A 15,835-nucleotide genomic window follows, 5' to 3' on the forward strand; every position below is an offset into this window, starting at 1 on the left:
TTCTTAGTTGTCTATTTGGTTTTTGGAAGATGACAATATGTAGATAATTTGTTAATAATATGGTTCTTTTCTGTGGGGAGCAGATGGTGCTAATTACCATCCATTTACGTAAAGGAGTTCTTTTTAATATATTGGCTTAATTTATTGTTTCTTCTCGTTGCAAAATTAGGGATTCTTCTATTGTGCGCTAGATGTTTGAGAGATGACAGAATGTACATAATTTGGAGATACTACGTTTCACATAGAAGACTGCACCTGGTGTATATTTGCATTTAGTTACATTAAAAAGATTTTTTTTTTTTACATTTTGACTGAGTTTGTTGTCAATTTTCTTAGGATGTTTACGGATATTTCAATTTCACGTATGAACGGAGAAATTATATACATAATTTACAAGCAATTAGGTTCTATTCTGTGTGATTCCAAATATGGTAATGTACTCTCAATTACTCATTATTTGTATATGTTGACTCAGTCTAATGTCCATTTTTGTAGCTTCATTACGTATCCTTCAATTGTCCGTTTTTAATTTTGATAGATGAGAGCATGTAGATAATTTACTCTTAATAAAATACATTTTTGGGAAAACTTATAGCAATTTTCGTTCATTGACATAAAGGAGATCTTATTTCATATAGACCTAATTTATTGCCCGTTTTCGAGAGATCTTTACGGATCTTGCAATTGTCCGTTTTTCGTTTCAAATATGTTATTATGTAGGTAATTCGGAAATAATTTTGGTCGACCATATTGTATTCCACTGATAGTAATAAGTATTAATTTCTATAAAAAGGTTATATATTATATATTGACTCAGTCTGTTGTCCGTTTTCCTGAGATATTTACGCTTGATTTATTTTGTCCTTTTGAAGTTTCAAAGATGACGTTATATAGATAATTTTGGAATTATGTGGATAATTTCTAGCAGGCCACAGATTCTAATTTGCATTCGGTTTCATAAAAGATTTTTCCTTATATATTTGCACAGTTTATTGTCCATTGTCTTGGGATCTTTCGTTGCATTCAATTATCCTTTCGAATTTGAAATATGAGAGTTGTATATGTGTTTGTAATATTTGAATTCTATTCTGTGGTGAACACTGATAATAATTTGCACTCAATTACTTAAAAGACCTGTTTTGTTATATAGAATTTGCTTATTGTCCGTTTTCGATTTGACTTTTAAGGACCTTTTAATTTTCCGTTATACGTGTGAAAGACAACAACACTTACGTTATATGCTATTAATTTAATTTAATTTCGTGTTGGCCACTGATGGTAATTTTCATGCGTTAACCTCAAGGAGTTATTTTTTTACATATTGGCTCTATTAATTTTCCCTTTTCCTTGCATCTTTAATAATTCCTCAATTGTGCTATTTACGTTTCAAACTAGACAGTATGTAGATAATTTGCTACTAACTTCTTTCGATTTTGTGTTGGGCCGCAGATGGTAATTTGCATTCGTTTTCTTAAAAGCTAATTTTTTAAATACTGTCTCCGTTTATTGTCCGTTTTCGTTGGATCCTTAGAGATCCGCTTTATTATTGCAATGTAGATATGTAGAATGTAAAAATTTTGGAATGATATGGTTCAATTCTGTGGGGCTACGTTGTTGGTAATTTGCCGTCGTTTACACTAAGAAGTAATTTCTTTTATTTGTTGGCTGAGATTTTAGTAAGATTTTATGGATTTTTACGGATCCTTGAAATGTACGTTTCATTGTTGAAAGATGAAGATTTGCTAGTATTTTGGTTCCAATCTGTAGGACACTGATAACAAATTGCAATCATTTACTTAAAAGAAATTTTTTATACATTTCCTCAGTTTAGAATCCGTTTTCTGCAAGTCTTAAAATATCCTTCAATTGTCCCCTCTACGTTTGAGAGACTACAGTATGTATAAAATTTTGGTTCGATTCTGTGGGTCAACGTTATTGGTAATTTTCCGTCGTTTACAAAAGAGAGTTATTTCTTTTATGTATTGGCGCTCAATTTATTGTTTCTCCGTAGGATATCTGCGAATCCTTAGATTATCCGCTTTACGTTTGAGACTTTGTATATTGAGCTTTTCCATGATCTGTTTTCTTATCAAATAGGTTTTACTCTGATTTTATGAGCTTACATATGAATAGCAAAAGCCAACAAGTGTTAGTGAGGAAAATATTAGGAGCATCTAGATCATTTTTATATGAAATTTTATGGGAAGAAATTGTGATTGATGAAACATGCACAGAACAAATTTTTAAAGTGGTCCATATACCAATTAGGCAATGAATATGGTCTCATATTGCCCCCGACTAAAGAAAAGGATTTAAACTCTAATCAATCTATGCATTCTTCGCGGGAGAAGTCTCCCAGGAAAAATGTATGGGTGAACATATAATTGGTACTACTCTTAGCAGCTGAGTGAGGTTTTAGAGGTGCATTTCTGAAATTCCGAAAGTACCTTCAGCCAAAAATTGTGGGACAATATGGGAATAACCCGTTTTTTAATTTCGCAATATTGTTATATTCGTAAGATGTTCAATTCGTACATTCTTCTTTAAGAAATCTCGGGCTTCAAGCAAGAGTAATTACTCGTATCGGATGACCTACCAAATGAAGAACATACTGAAGCAAGCACCATATGGGAATGCAAATACCAAATCCTGTAAGAAAATCATATTCCTAAAATTCATGCATGTATAACACCAAAGTAGCTCTTAAGAATTCTAACCAACATATCAAATGTAACGAGAGTAGTCCAATAAAATTCTTTCAAACAAACACGGGACGATACCGATAAAATATATGAATTTCACGACCTTAGAATTGCCGTAAGTTTCATAATGATTATGGAGTTCACTTCAGAAACACTTCATTTCCATCATCCAAATACGATTATTCTTAGTATCTTCCAACATCAGGAACTTCGTAGGATAAATTTTGATTATACTTCTTTCATTTCAAACTTCTTGTTAGGTTGGATGGTAAAGTTTGTTGAGAATGCGTAGTCCTCACATGTTGACGCGACGAGATTTTTACAAGCACTCTTCCGCGCCTTTTGTTAGCGTTACTTTCTTGCCTGTTATACAGCGCAGGAATACACTACGAGAACAACATATAGTTCACATAATGTGTTTTGTTTTCACTGCACTGTTCCAATAATAAAGGATAATGAATTAATTATCCTCCAATTGAAAACACATTGAAAACATTGATGCACCCATTAATGTAAGAAATTGATAAGTATGGGCGAAAGTCACATTATCACATACAATTCTGATCACTTTCTTGGAGCCTATTCTTCGTGGGTGTCAGTGAGGAGACATACAATTTCCTTACCAACTTAGGCCTGACAGGAGGTGCAGAGATCTCTTGAAGATTGAGGCTCCTTTTGACTACAAAAATTCCATTGCTTCGCTCTAATGCGAAATCCGGGTAGCTACGCATTGTTCCCAAGAACTGACGTTGGAGAATACGAGAGTTGCTTGAAAAATTGTTATGACTGTATCGTTATAGCTCGACTATGGTGTATATAAGTTGTAAATATTAGAACTTTTGCTTAGTTTCAATTGTCGGACTTAGTCCGAAATGTTCCTTTGGCAATTTTCTATATTTTAGAGAAATCAGGAGAAACACCTAACGTCTTTGTTATATCATTAACTGGCATTCTATTACTCAGAATTTCTTTTATGACTAATAATAATTTATTTTTCTGCTAATGATCTTGGTAGTGCTCACTATTAAAGAGAAATTAAGTGAGTTTGTTTGGATGAGGGATGTTTTGATTCTAAACTCAAGACAAAGGGCAGTTTCAGAACAAAAACATTTAGTAAGAATCTTTTTTCTTTATTATACACCATTATACGCAATGCTGTGTCGTTATTCCCTCTTCTGAGACGAAGCCTCGCCCGTGGTTCTAGAACCAAGGTGTAAAACCTAACCTCGGAACCCACAATTCATACAAATTTTTACTAGTTTCGTCTGCATATATACTCTGATTGGCTGAAGCATTATCATAACGAATAAGCAAAGTCTGTGAGAGTACGTTGTCGCATTTGTTCTCACGAAAAGAAACGCAAAATTAAAAGAAAATGCATTTTCTTTAAGTCCATTACGCAAAATAAAATGATTGTTCTAAGAATTTGATCTTAAAATATCACTGTATTGTTTACACAGTTGTAACCTTCGTAAAAAGAAAATAGTCACAAAGGAAGTTTTATTTCTGAAGTTCTAGGAAAGTATGTTTTATCTCAGCCGATCTGTAGGAATATATTTCAATGAAAATGCTGCTAATTACACATTCTATAAAGCTACTCTTACTATATTAACGGATCTGTTGTATATAAATTACACGTAACTATCTAGTTAAGGACAGTCTTTCTTGAACATAAAGATCCTTTTCATTTTGTATCCAACCAAAATTACTTTAAACATAACGAAACTATGGTCAGAAAGATATGTTTGAAACATAAAAACGAACCACTTGCAGTTAAAGGTTAAGAGGAATGAATAAACCAAGAGAATGACCTAAAAATAAGCTGAAGTGTCTGTGCTCAGACTTAGTATTACTAACACGACATCAAAGAAAAAATTGGCATAATATTTTTCAAGGAATTTTGAAAAAGGAAGAAAATCTATGCAAGGAAAGAACAAAATGTCAATTCCTATAACAGTGACTATATTTGTGATAATAATCATATTTAGATAATAGTAGTTTTTAAATACGCATAACTGCTATAACATCTAATAATTTGTAATCTCTGTTTAAAGGACCATCCTACTATACTGCTCCTCAAGGAACGGCGATGGATGTAAGTGGGATCCCAGGAGGAGGAGGTATGTTTTCTTATCCGTCTTCTTTATATAAGATAAGGGAACAATAATAACAAGGAAAAAAACATCACTTTTCTAAAGAATTTTAGCACATTCTCCCCTTCAATTGTTCCTTTTACGTTTGAAAGGTGGGGGTTAGTAGGTAATTTACTAGTACTTTGCTTCGATTATGAGGGAGCCACTCATGGTAATTTGCAATCATTTCTTAAGAGAGTTATTACCTTATATATTTACTCATATTTTTGTCCGTTTTCGTGGGACTTTGACAATTTCTTAGTTGTCTATTTGGTTTTTGGAAGATGACAATATGTAGATAATTTGTTAATAATATGGTTCTTTTCTGTGGGGAGCAGATGGTGGTAATTACCATCCATTTACGTAAAGGAGTTCTTTTTAATATATTGGCTTAATTTATTGATTCTTCTCGTTGCAAAATTAGGGATTCTTCTATTGTCCGCTAGATGTTTGAGAGATGACAGAATGTACATAATTTGGAGATACTACGTTTCACATAGAAGACTACACCTGGTGTATATTTGCATTTAGTTACATTAAAAAGATTTTTTTTTTACATTTTGACTGAGTTTGTTGTCAATTTTCTTAGGATGTTTACGGATATTTCAATTTCACGTATGAACGGAGAAATTATATACATAATTTACAAGCAATTAGGTTCTATTCTGTGTGATTCCAAATATGGTAATGTACTCTCAATTACTCATTATTTGTATATGTTGACTCAGTCTAATGTCCATTTTTGTAGCTTCATTACGTATCCTTCAATTGTCCGTTTTTAATTTTGATAGATGAGAGCATGTAGATAATTTACTCTTAATAAAATACATTTTTGGGAAAACTTATAGCAATTTTCGTTCATTGACATAAAGGAGATCTTATTTCATATAGACCTAATTTATTGCCCGTTTTCGAGAGATCTTTACGGATCTTGCAATTGTCCGTTTTTCGTTTCAAATATGTCATTATGTAGGTAATTCGGAAATAATTTTGGTCGACCATATTGTATTCCACTGATAGTAATAAGTATTAATTTCTATAAAAAGGTTATATATTATATATTGACTCAGTCTGTTGTCCGTTTTCCTGAGATATTTACGCTTGATTTATTTTGTCCTTTTGAAGTTTCAAAGATGACGTTATATAGATAATTTTGGAATTATGTGGATAATTTCTAGCAGGCCACAGATTCTAATTTGCATTCGGTTTCATAAAAGATTTTTCCTTATATATTTGCACAGTTTATTGTCCATTGTCTTGGGATCTTTCGTTGCATTCAATTATCATTTCGAATTTGAAATATGAGAGTTGTATATGTGTTTGTAATTTTTGAATTCTATTCTGTGGTGAACACTGATAATAATTTGCACTCAATTACTTAAAAGACCTGTTTTGTTATATAGAATTTGCTTATTGTCCGTTTTCGATTTGACTTTTAAGGACCTTTTAATTTTCCGTTATACGTGTGAAAGACAACAACACTTACGTTATATGCTATTAATTTAATTTAATTTCGTGTTGGCCACTGATGGTAATTTTCATGCGTTAACCTCAAGGAGTTATTTTTTTTACATATTGGCTCTATTAATTTTCCCTTTTCCTTGCATCTTTAATAATTCCTCAATTGTGCTATTTACGTTTCAAACTAGACAGTATGTAGATAATTTGCTACTAACTTCTTTCGATTTTGTGTTGGGCCGCAGATGGTAATTTGCATTCGTTTTCTTAAAAGCTAATTTTTTAAATACTGTCTCCGTTTATTGTCCGTTTTCGTTGGATCCTTAGAGATCCGCTTTATTATTGCAATGTAGATATGTAGAATGTAAAAATTTTGGAATGATATGGTTCAATTCTGTGGGGCTACGTTGTTGGTAATTTGCCGTCGTTTACACTAAGAAGTAATTTCTTTTATTTGTTGGCTGAGATTTTAGTAAGATTTTATGGATTTTTACGGATCCTTGAAATGTACGTTTCATTGTTGAAAGATGAAGATTTGCTAGTATTTTGGTTCCAATCTGTAGGACACTGATAACAAATTGCAATCATTTACTTAAAAGAAATTTTTTATACATTTCCTCAGTTTAGAATCCGTTTTCAGCAGGTCTTAAAATATCCTTCAATTGTCCCCTCTACGTTTGAGAGACTACAGTATGTATAAAATTTTGGAATATTTTGGTTCGATTCTGTGGGTCAACGTTACTGGTAATTTTCCGTCGTTTACAAAAGAGAGTTATTTCTTTTATGTATTGGCGCTCAATTTATTGTTTCTCCGTAGGATATCTGCGAATCCTTAGATTATCCGCTTTACGTTTGAGACTTTGTATATTGAGCTTTTCCATGATCTGTTTTCTTATCAAATAGGTTTTACTCTGATTTTATGAGCTTACATATGAATAGCAAAAGCCAACAAGTGTTAGTGAGGAAAATATTAGGAGCATCTAGATCATTTTTATATGAAATTTTATGGGAAGAAATTGTGATTGATGAAACATGCACAGAACAAATTTTTAAAGTGGTCCATATACCAATTAGGCAATGAATATGGTCTCATATTGCCCCCGACTAAAGAAAAGGATTTAAACTCTAATCAATCTATGCATTCTTCGCGGGAGAGGTCTCCCAGGAAAAATGTATGGGTGAACATATAATTGGTACTACTCTTAGCAGCTGAGTGAGGTTTTAGAGGTGCATTTCTGAAATTCCGAAAGTACCTTCAGCCAAAAATTGTGGGACAATATGGGAATAACCCGTTTTTTAATTTCGCAATATTGTTATATTCGTAAGATGTTCAATTCGTACATTCTTCTTTAAGAAATCTCGTGCTTCAAGCAAGAGTAATTACTCGTATCGGATGACCTACCAAATGAAGAACATACTGAAGCAAGCACCATATGGGAATGCAAATACCAAATCCTGTAAGAAAATCATATTCCTAAAATTCATGCATGTATAACACCAAAGTAGCTCTTAAGAATTCTAACCAACATATCAAATGTAACGAGAGTAGTCCAATAAAATTCTTTCAAACAAACACGGGACGATACCGATAAAATATATGAATTTCACGACCTTAGAATTGCCGTAAGTTTCATAATGATTATGGAGTTCACTTCAGAAACACTTCATTTCCATCATCCAAATACGATTATTCTTAGTATCTTCCAACATCAGGAACTTCGTAGGATAAATTTTGATTATACTTCTTTCATTTCAAACTTCTTGTTAGGTTGGATGGTAAAGTTTGTTGAGAATGCGTAGTCCTCACATGTTGACGCGACGAGATTTTTACAAGCACTCTTCCGCGCCTTTTGTTAGCGTTACTTTCTTGCCTGTTATACAGCGCAGGAATACACTACGAGAACAACATATAGTTCACATAATGTGTTTTGTTTTCACTGCACTGTTCCAATAATAAAGGATAATGAATTAATTATCCTCCAATTGAAAACACATTGAAAACATTGATGCACCCATTAATGTAAGAAATTGATAAGTATGGGCGAAAGTCACATTATCACATACAATTCTGATCACTTTCTTGGAGCCTATTCTTCGTGGGTGTCAGTGAGGAGACATACAATTTCCTTACCAACTTAGGCCTGACAGGAGGTGCAGAGATCTCTTGAAGATTGAGGCTCCTTTTGACTACAAAAATTCCATTGCTTCGCTCTAATGCGAATTCCGGGTAGCTACGCATTGTTCCCAAGAACTGACGTTGGAGAATACGAGAGTTGCTTGAAAAATTGTTATGACTGTATCGTTGTAGCTCGACTATGGTGTATATAAGTTGTAAATATTAGAACTTTTGCTTAGTTTCAATTGTAGGACTTAGTCCGAAATGTTCCTTTGGCAATTTTCTATATTTTAGAGAAATCAGGAGAAACACCTAACGTCTTTGTTATATCATTAACTGACATTATATTACTCAGAATTTCTTTTATGACTAATAATAATTTATTTTTCTGCTAATGATATTGGTAGTGCTCACTATTAAAGAGAAATTAAGTGAGTTTGTTTGGATGAGGGATGTTTTGATTCTAAATTCAAGACAAAGGGCAGTTTCAGAACAAAAACATTTAGTAAGAATCTTTTTTCTTTATTATACACCATTATACGCAATGCTGTGTCGTTATTCCCTCTTCTGAGACGAAGCCTCGCCCGTGGTTCTAGAACCAAGGTGTAAAACCTAACCTCGGAACCCACAATTCATACAAATCTTTACTAGTTTCGTCTGCATATATACTCTGATTGGCTGAAGCATTATCATAACGAATAAGCAAAGTCTGTGAGAGTACGTTGTCGCATTTGTTCTCACGAAAAAAAAACGCAAAATTAAAAGAAAATGCATTTTCTTTAAGTCCATTACACAAAATAAAATGATTGTTCTAAGAATTCGATCTTAAAATATCACTTTATTGTTTACACAGTTGTAACCTTCGTAAAAAGGAAATAGTCACAAAGGAAGTTTTATTTCTGAAATTCTAGGAAAGTATGTTTTATCTCAGCCGATCTGTAGGCATATATTTCAATGAAAATGCTGCTAATTACACATTCTATAAAGCTACTCTTACTATATTAACGGATCTGTTGTATATAAATTACACGTAACTATCTAGTTAAGGACAGTCTTTCTTGAACATAAAGATCCTTTTTATTTTGTATCCAACCAAAATTACTTTAAACATAACGAAACTATGGTCAGAAAGATATGTTTGAAACATAAAAACGAACCACTTGCAGTTAAAGGTTAAGAGGAATGAATAAACCAAGAGAATGACCTAAAAATAAGCTGAAGTGTCTGTGCTCAGACTTAGTATTACTAACACGACATCAAAGAAAAAATTGGCATAATATTTTTCAAGGAATTTTGAAAAAGGAAGAAAATCTATGCAAGGAAAGAACAAAATGTCAATTCCTATAACAGTGACTATATTTGTGATAATAATCATATTTAGATAATAGTAGTTTTTAAATACGCATAACTGCTATAACATCTAATAATTTGTAATCTCTGTTTAAAGGACCATCCTACTATACTGCTCCTCAAGGAACGGCGATGGATGTAAGTGGGATCCCAGAAGTAGGAGGTATGTTTTGTTATCCGTCTTCTTTATATAAGATAAGGGAACAATAATAACAAGGAAAAAAACATCACTTTTCTAAAGAATTTTAGCACATTCTTCCCTTCAATTGTTCCTTTTACGTTTGAAAGGTGCGGGTTAGTAGGTAATTTACTAGTACTTTGCTTCGATTATGAGGGAGCCACTCATGGTAATTTGCAATCATTTCTTAAGAGAGTTATTACCTTATATATTTACTCATATTTTTGTCCGTTTTCGTGGGACTTTGACAATTTCTTAGTTGTCTATTTGGTTTTTGGAAGATGACAATATGTAGATAATTTGTTAATAATATGGTTCTTTTCTGTGGGGAGCAGATGGTGGTAATTACCATCCATTTACGTAAAGGAGTTCTTTTTAATATATTGGCTTAATTTATTGTTTCTTCTCGTTGCAAAATTAGGGATTCTTCTATTGTCCGCTAGATGTTTGAGAGATGACAGAATGTACATAATTTGGAGATACTACTTTTCACATAGAAGACTGCACCTGGTGTATACTTGCATTCAGTTACATTAAAAAGATTTTTTTTTTTTACATTTTGACTGAGTTTGTTGTCAATTTTCTTAGGATGTTTACGGATATTTCAATTTCACGTATGAACGGAGAAATTATATACATAATTTACAAGCAATTAGGTTCTATTCTGTGTGATTCCAAATATGGTAATGTACTCTCAATTACTCATTATTTGTATATGTTGACTCAGTCTAATGTCCATTTTTGTAGCTTCATTACGTATCCTTCAATTGTCCGTTTTTAATTTTGATAGATGAGAGCATGTAGATAATTTACTCTTAATAAAATACATTTTTGGGAAAACTTATAGCAATTTTCGTTCATTGACATAAAGGAGATCTTATTTCATATAGACCTAATTTATTGCCCGTTTTCGAGAGATCTTTACGGATCTTGCAATTGTCCGTTTTTCGTTTCAAATATGTTATTATGTAGGTAATTCGGAAATAATTTTGGTCGACCATATTGTATTCCACTGATAGTAATAAGTATTAATTTCTATAAAAAGGTTATATATTATATATTGACTCAGTCTGTTGTCCGTTTTCCTGAGATATTTACGCTTGATTTATTTTGTCCTTTTGAAGTTTCAAAGATGACGTTATATAGATAATTTTGGAATTATGTGGATAATTTCTAGCAGGCCACAGATTCTAATTTGCATTCGGTTTCATAAAAGATTTTTCCTTATATATTTGCACAGTTTATTGTCCATTGTCTTGGGATCTTTCGTTGCATTCAATTATCCTTTCGAATTTGAAATATGAGAGTTGTATATGTGTTTGTAATATTTGAATTCTATTCTGTGGTGAACACTGATAATAATTTGCACTCAATTACTTAAAAGACCTGTTTTGTTATATAGAATTTGCTTATTGTCCGTTTTCGATTTGACTTTTAAGGACCTTTTAATTTTCCGTTATACGTGTGAAAGACAACAACACTTACGTTATATGCTATTAATTTAATTTAATTTCGTGTTGGCCACTGATGGTAATTTTCATGCGTTAACCTCAAGGAGTTATTTTTTTTACATATTGGCTCTATTAATTTTCCCTTTTCCTTGCATCTTTAATAATTCCTCAATTGTGCTATTTACGTTTCAAGCTAGACAGTATATAGATAATTTGCTACTAACTTCTTTCGATTCTGTGTTGGGCCGCAGATGGTAATTTGCATTCGTTTTCTTAAAAGCTAATTTTTTAAATACTGTCTCCGTTTATTGTCCGTTTTCGTTGGATCCTTAGAGATCCGCTTTATTATTGCAATGTAGATATGTAGAATGTAAAAATTTTGGAATGATATGGTTCAATTCTGTGGGGCACCGTTGTTGGTAATTTGCCGTCGTTTACACTAAGAAGTAATTTCTTTTATTTGTTGGCTGAGATTTTAGTAAGATTTTATGGATTTTTACGGATCCTTGAAATGTACGTTTCATTGTTGAAAGATGAAGATTTGCTAGTATTTTGGTTCCAATCTGTAGGACACTGATAACAAATTGCAATCATTTACTTAAAAGAAATTTTTTATACATTTCCTCAGTTTAGAATCCGTTTTCAGCAGGTCTTAAAACATCCTTCAATTGTCCCCTCTACGTTTGAGAGACTACAGTATGTATAAAATTTTGGAATATTTTGGTTCGATTCTGTGGGTCAACGTTACTGGTAATTTTCCGTCGTTTACAAAAGAGAGTTATTTCTTTTATGTATTGGCGCTCAATTTATTGTTTCTCCGTAGGATATCTGCGAATCCTTAGATTATCCGCTTTACGTTTGAGACTTTGTATATTGAGCTTTTCCATGATCTGTTTTCTTATCAAATAGGTTTTACTCTGATTTTATGAGCTTACATATGAATAGCAAAAGCCAACAAGTGTTAGTGAGGAAAATATTAGGAGCATATAGATCATTTTTATACGAAATTTGATGGGAAGAAATTTTGTTTGATGAAACATGCACAGAACAAATTTTTAAAGTGGTTCATATACCAATTAGGCAATAAATGCGGTCTGATATTGCCCCTGATTAAAGAAAAGTGATTTCAACTCCAATCATTCTATGCGTTCTTCGCGGGTGAGGTCTCCCCGGAAAAATGTATGGGTGAACATATAAATGGTACTACTCTTAGCAGCTGAGTGAGGTTTCAGAGGTTCATTTCAGAAATTCGGAAAGTACTGTCAGCCTAAAATTGTGGGTCAATATGTGAATAACTCCTTTCTTAATTAAGCAATATTGTTCTATTCCTAAGATACTCAATGTGTACATTCTTCTTTAGGAAATCTCGGACTTCAAGCAAGATTAATTACTCGTATCAGATGACCTACGAAAGGAAGAACATACTGAAGCAAATTCAATATGGGAATGGGAATACCAAATCCTGGAAGAAAATTATATTCCTAAAATTTAATCAAAAGAGTTTCGTTCTTTATCAATACATTTACATTATCTGTATAGTAAAAATTTTGACGTCCCAAATTATCCTTTTAAAGTTACTAACGAGAAAAAAAATTAAGAGCAGAAATAGATAGGAAATATTGATACGGTAGTTTATAAACGTAGTTTATAAACCAATTATTTTCAGAGTACATTATATTTTCAATTCATTAACGTTTTCTTCCTTAGTTTCTCACAAATAAATTTAACACTATTTTCGTCACAGCAATTGACATATCACGTCATTCGTTACTGATCTGTATACGATTATTTATGAGCATCGCTTACAAATTATCTGAGATATTTTTAATAGCAATACATGGTCTTACTACTGTTATGGTCTTGAAACGAAAAAATAATAATTTTAGATTAATTTATAAAGTTCTGATAGAAAATAAAATTTAGAAAATTTTTCAACAAATATTTTCGTCACAGATCGTCAATGGAATACAATAAATAGCTCCTCGGAGTTTCACATTTATCTGTTTAGTAGTTGATTCTATACGGTTGTGCAATCATTCCACAGATAGAATAATCCAAAAGTAATAGACAGTAAGTTACTTCTTAGATAATAGACAGTACATATATTTCCCGCTTGATAGATTTACGATCTAAAAACCTCGTTGCTGGTAACTATTTACTTTTTCTTACAGTTTCCGCAGGTTAAGTACTATAGAGAAAAAATTTAAGTAAGAAAATAAAGACTCAGGCGAAAATCTTAGAGTGTATAACGTTAAGGACAGCAAAGTATTAATTTCAACATTACAATATAAGAATATGCACAATCTTGAACAAGACAATATTATACTTTACAAGAGAAATAGGACTAAATAATATTTTGTGTGAGCACTTATATATTATTTGGTTGGAAAAAATAAAAAGAACTTGTAAAACATTACAACACTTTAGTACATAAAAGAAATGCGGACAGGAAAGTAACGTAAAACTACATGGTCCGAAACAAAAAATATTAAAAACATTAAAATTAGAGAGTATAATGACATACAACTCTAATGGTCAATTGTAGTACCAATATATATTTTGTTGATTTCTCTTTATCTTTCATCTTCTATATCTAATTTGTATGTTTATATCTTTTTACTGCCACTCACTTAGATTATTATTTTCACTTTTCCACAGGCCATGGCGGATCTGGTGGACCAGAATATCTTTATGGAAATTTAATGTCTCCTCATCGAGGTAAGCATTTGATTATGTTCTTTCCTTCAATGGATTTTATGATTTTCTATGAAGGGGGAATGCAAGCATTTTTAACTCATGTGATATTAAATTACATCGAATCGTATTTCTACCTAACTAATAATGTTGCATTTATTATGCACATAACTCTGGTATATTATCTTTCGGTTTACAATCACTTTAAAAAGTAAATCTTCTCAGACTTCAAAGTAAAACTGTTTTCATTCCATTTAAAATTAAGTGCTTTTGCATTCAAGCTTTGCTTATGCAGCAGCATGTTTTCGTCGTGCTATATCTCTTTGGCTTGATACCGTATAATTTTTCGGTGTGAAGTGATATTATTTCTCACTTCACAATATTGTATGTAAGTTAAAACTATGAGGAATTTTTTCTTAGTTTCAAATATCGAACTAAGTTTCTAATTGTCACATTTCTAAATTTTTTGAAAATGATGAAAAACGTTGAACGACTTTGTTACATCATTAACTAAGCATTGTATTACTCGGAAATATCTTCGAGCCTCATAATATTTCATTTTTTGCATAATATTTTGTAGTTCTTACAATTAAAAAGAAATTAAATGAATTTGTTTGGATAAGGTACGTTATGTAAGTAAACGTAGGACAAACGACATTTTGAAAACAAAAATATTTTGTAAGAAGCATTTTTCTTCATATGTATGCAATAATAGGAAAAGCAGCATCTAGATTATTTTTGTATGAATTTTTTCGGAACACTATGTACGGAATGAAAATGGAATGTTTAGAGACACCTTAGTGATCCGGTGCTTTCCTTTCTTTAGTTTAGGTCAGAAAACTAAAAACACTTGTTTACTTATTTTTAATGAAACGTACAAATAACAAATTTGATACATTTGACCTTCAAAGATTTGGAGATATTGTGACTTTACAGTAATTGAAACCCTTTTATCTTTCCATCCTTATTTTCCCTTTCTGACAAGTCTGAAAGCGCTGAAACACGTGTTGAATTACTTTAAGTCAAGAGTATCAAATTTGTAGTCTCTACTTTTTAAGAAATTCCGTGGTGTGACACCTCCTTACGATAAGTCTTATCTAGTCTCCTTTAACTTTCCTCCCATTTTCTTCCTTTCAGCGAAAGTCAAAAATAAAACATTTATCTCGATATTTCAAGCAATAGTTCCATATATTAAATTTCATATCTCTAACGTTTAGAGATTCCAAGATATGGATATTTTAAAATGTAATATCTTCCCTTTTTCCCCACTACTCCTTGCTGACTTTCCGAAAAGTCCATCCATGTTTTTAAATACTATGGCCACTCCAAAATTCAAGTTTCTAGCCTAAGCCTTTTAAACTGGACGTTCATGATTCGACAGTCAGTGACAGCATTCCTTTCGTCGATTGGCGAATGATGTATTGCAATTTTCTTTTGGATAATTTACCTGTAATTATTACTGTATAAGAAAATAAGGCCGACGTTCAAACTATAGCTTCTAGTGTTGGAATCTCTGCAGCCATCTTTGTGCTAGTTCCTCGACTTCACGACGAAAACATATCTTGTTCATGAAGGCAAAGAAGACAATCACTGGAAGTTTGACATGGCCTGGAACAGAATGCGAAATGTCACTACTATATGTCAGTTCAGAATCAGTTCGTTTGCGATCAGGTTCCTTGAACATTTGTTTTATTTTTGGAGCAAAAAATGAGCAATTCCTGCCGCAACCATGAATGAAAAAAGGAAATATGAAA

Source organism: Thermobia domestica, chromosome 4 (assembly GCF_964235325.1).
Source record: "Thermobia domestica chromosome 4, izTheDome1.hap1.1, whole genome shotgun sequence".
Lineage (NCBI taxonomy): Eukaryota > Metazoa > Arthropoda > Insecta > Zygentoma > Lepismatidae > Thermobia > Thermobia domestica.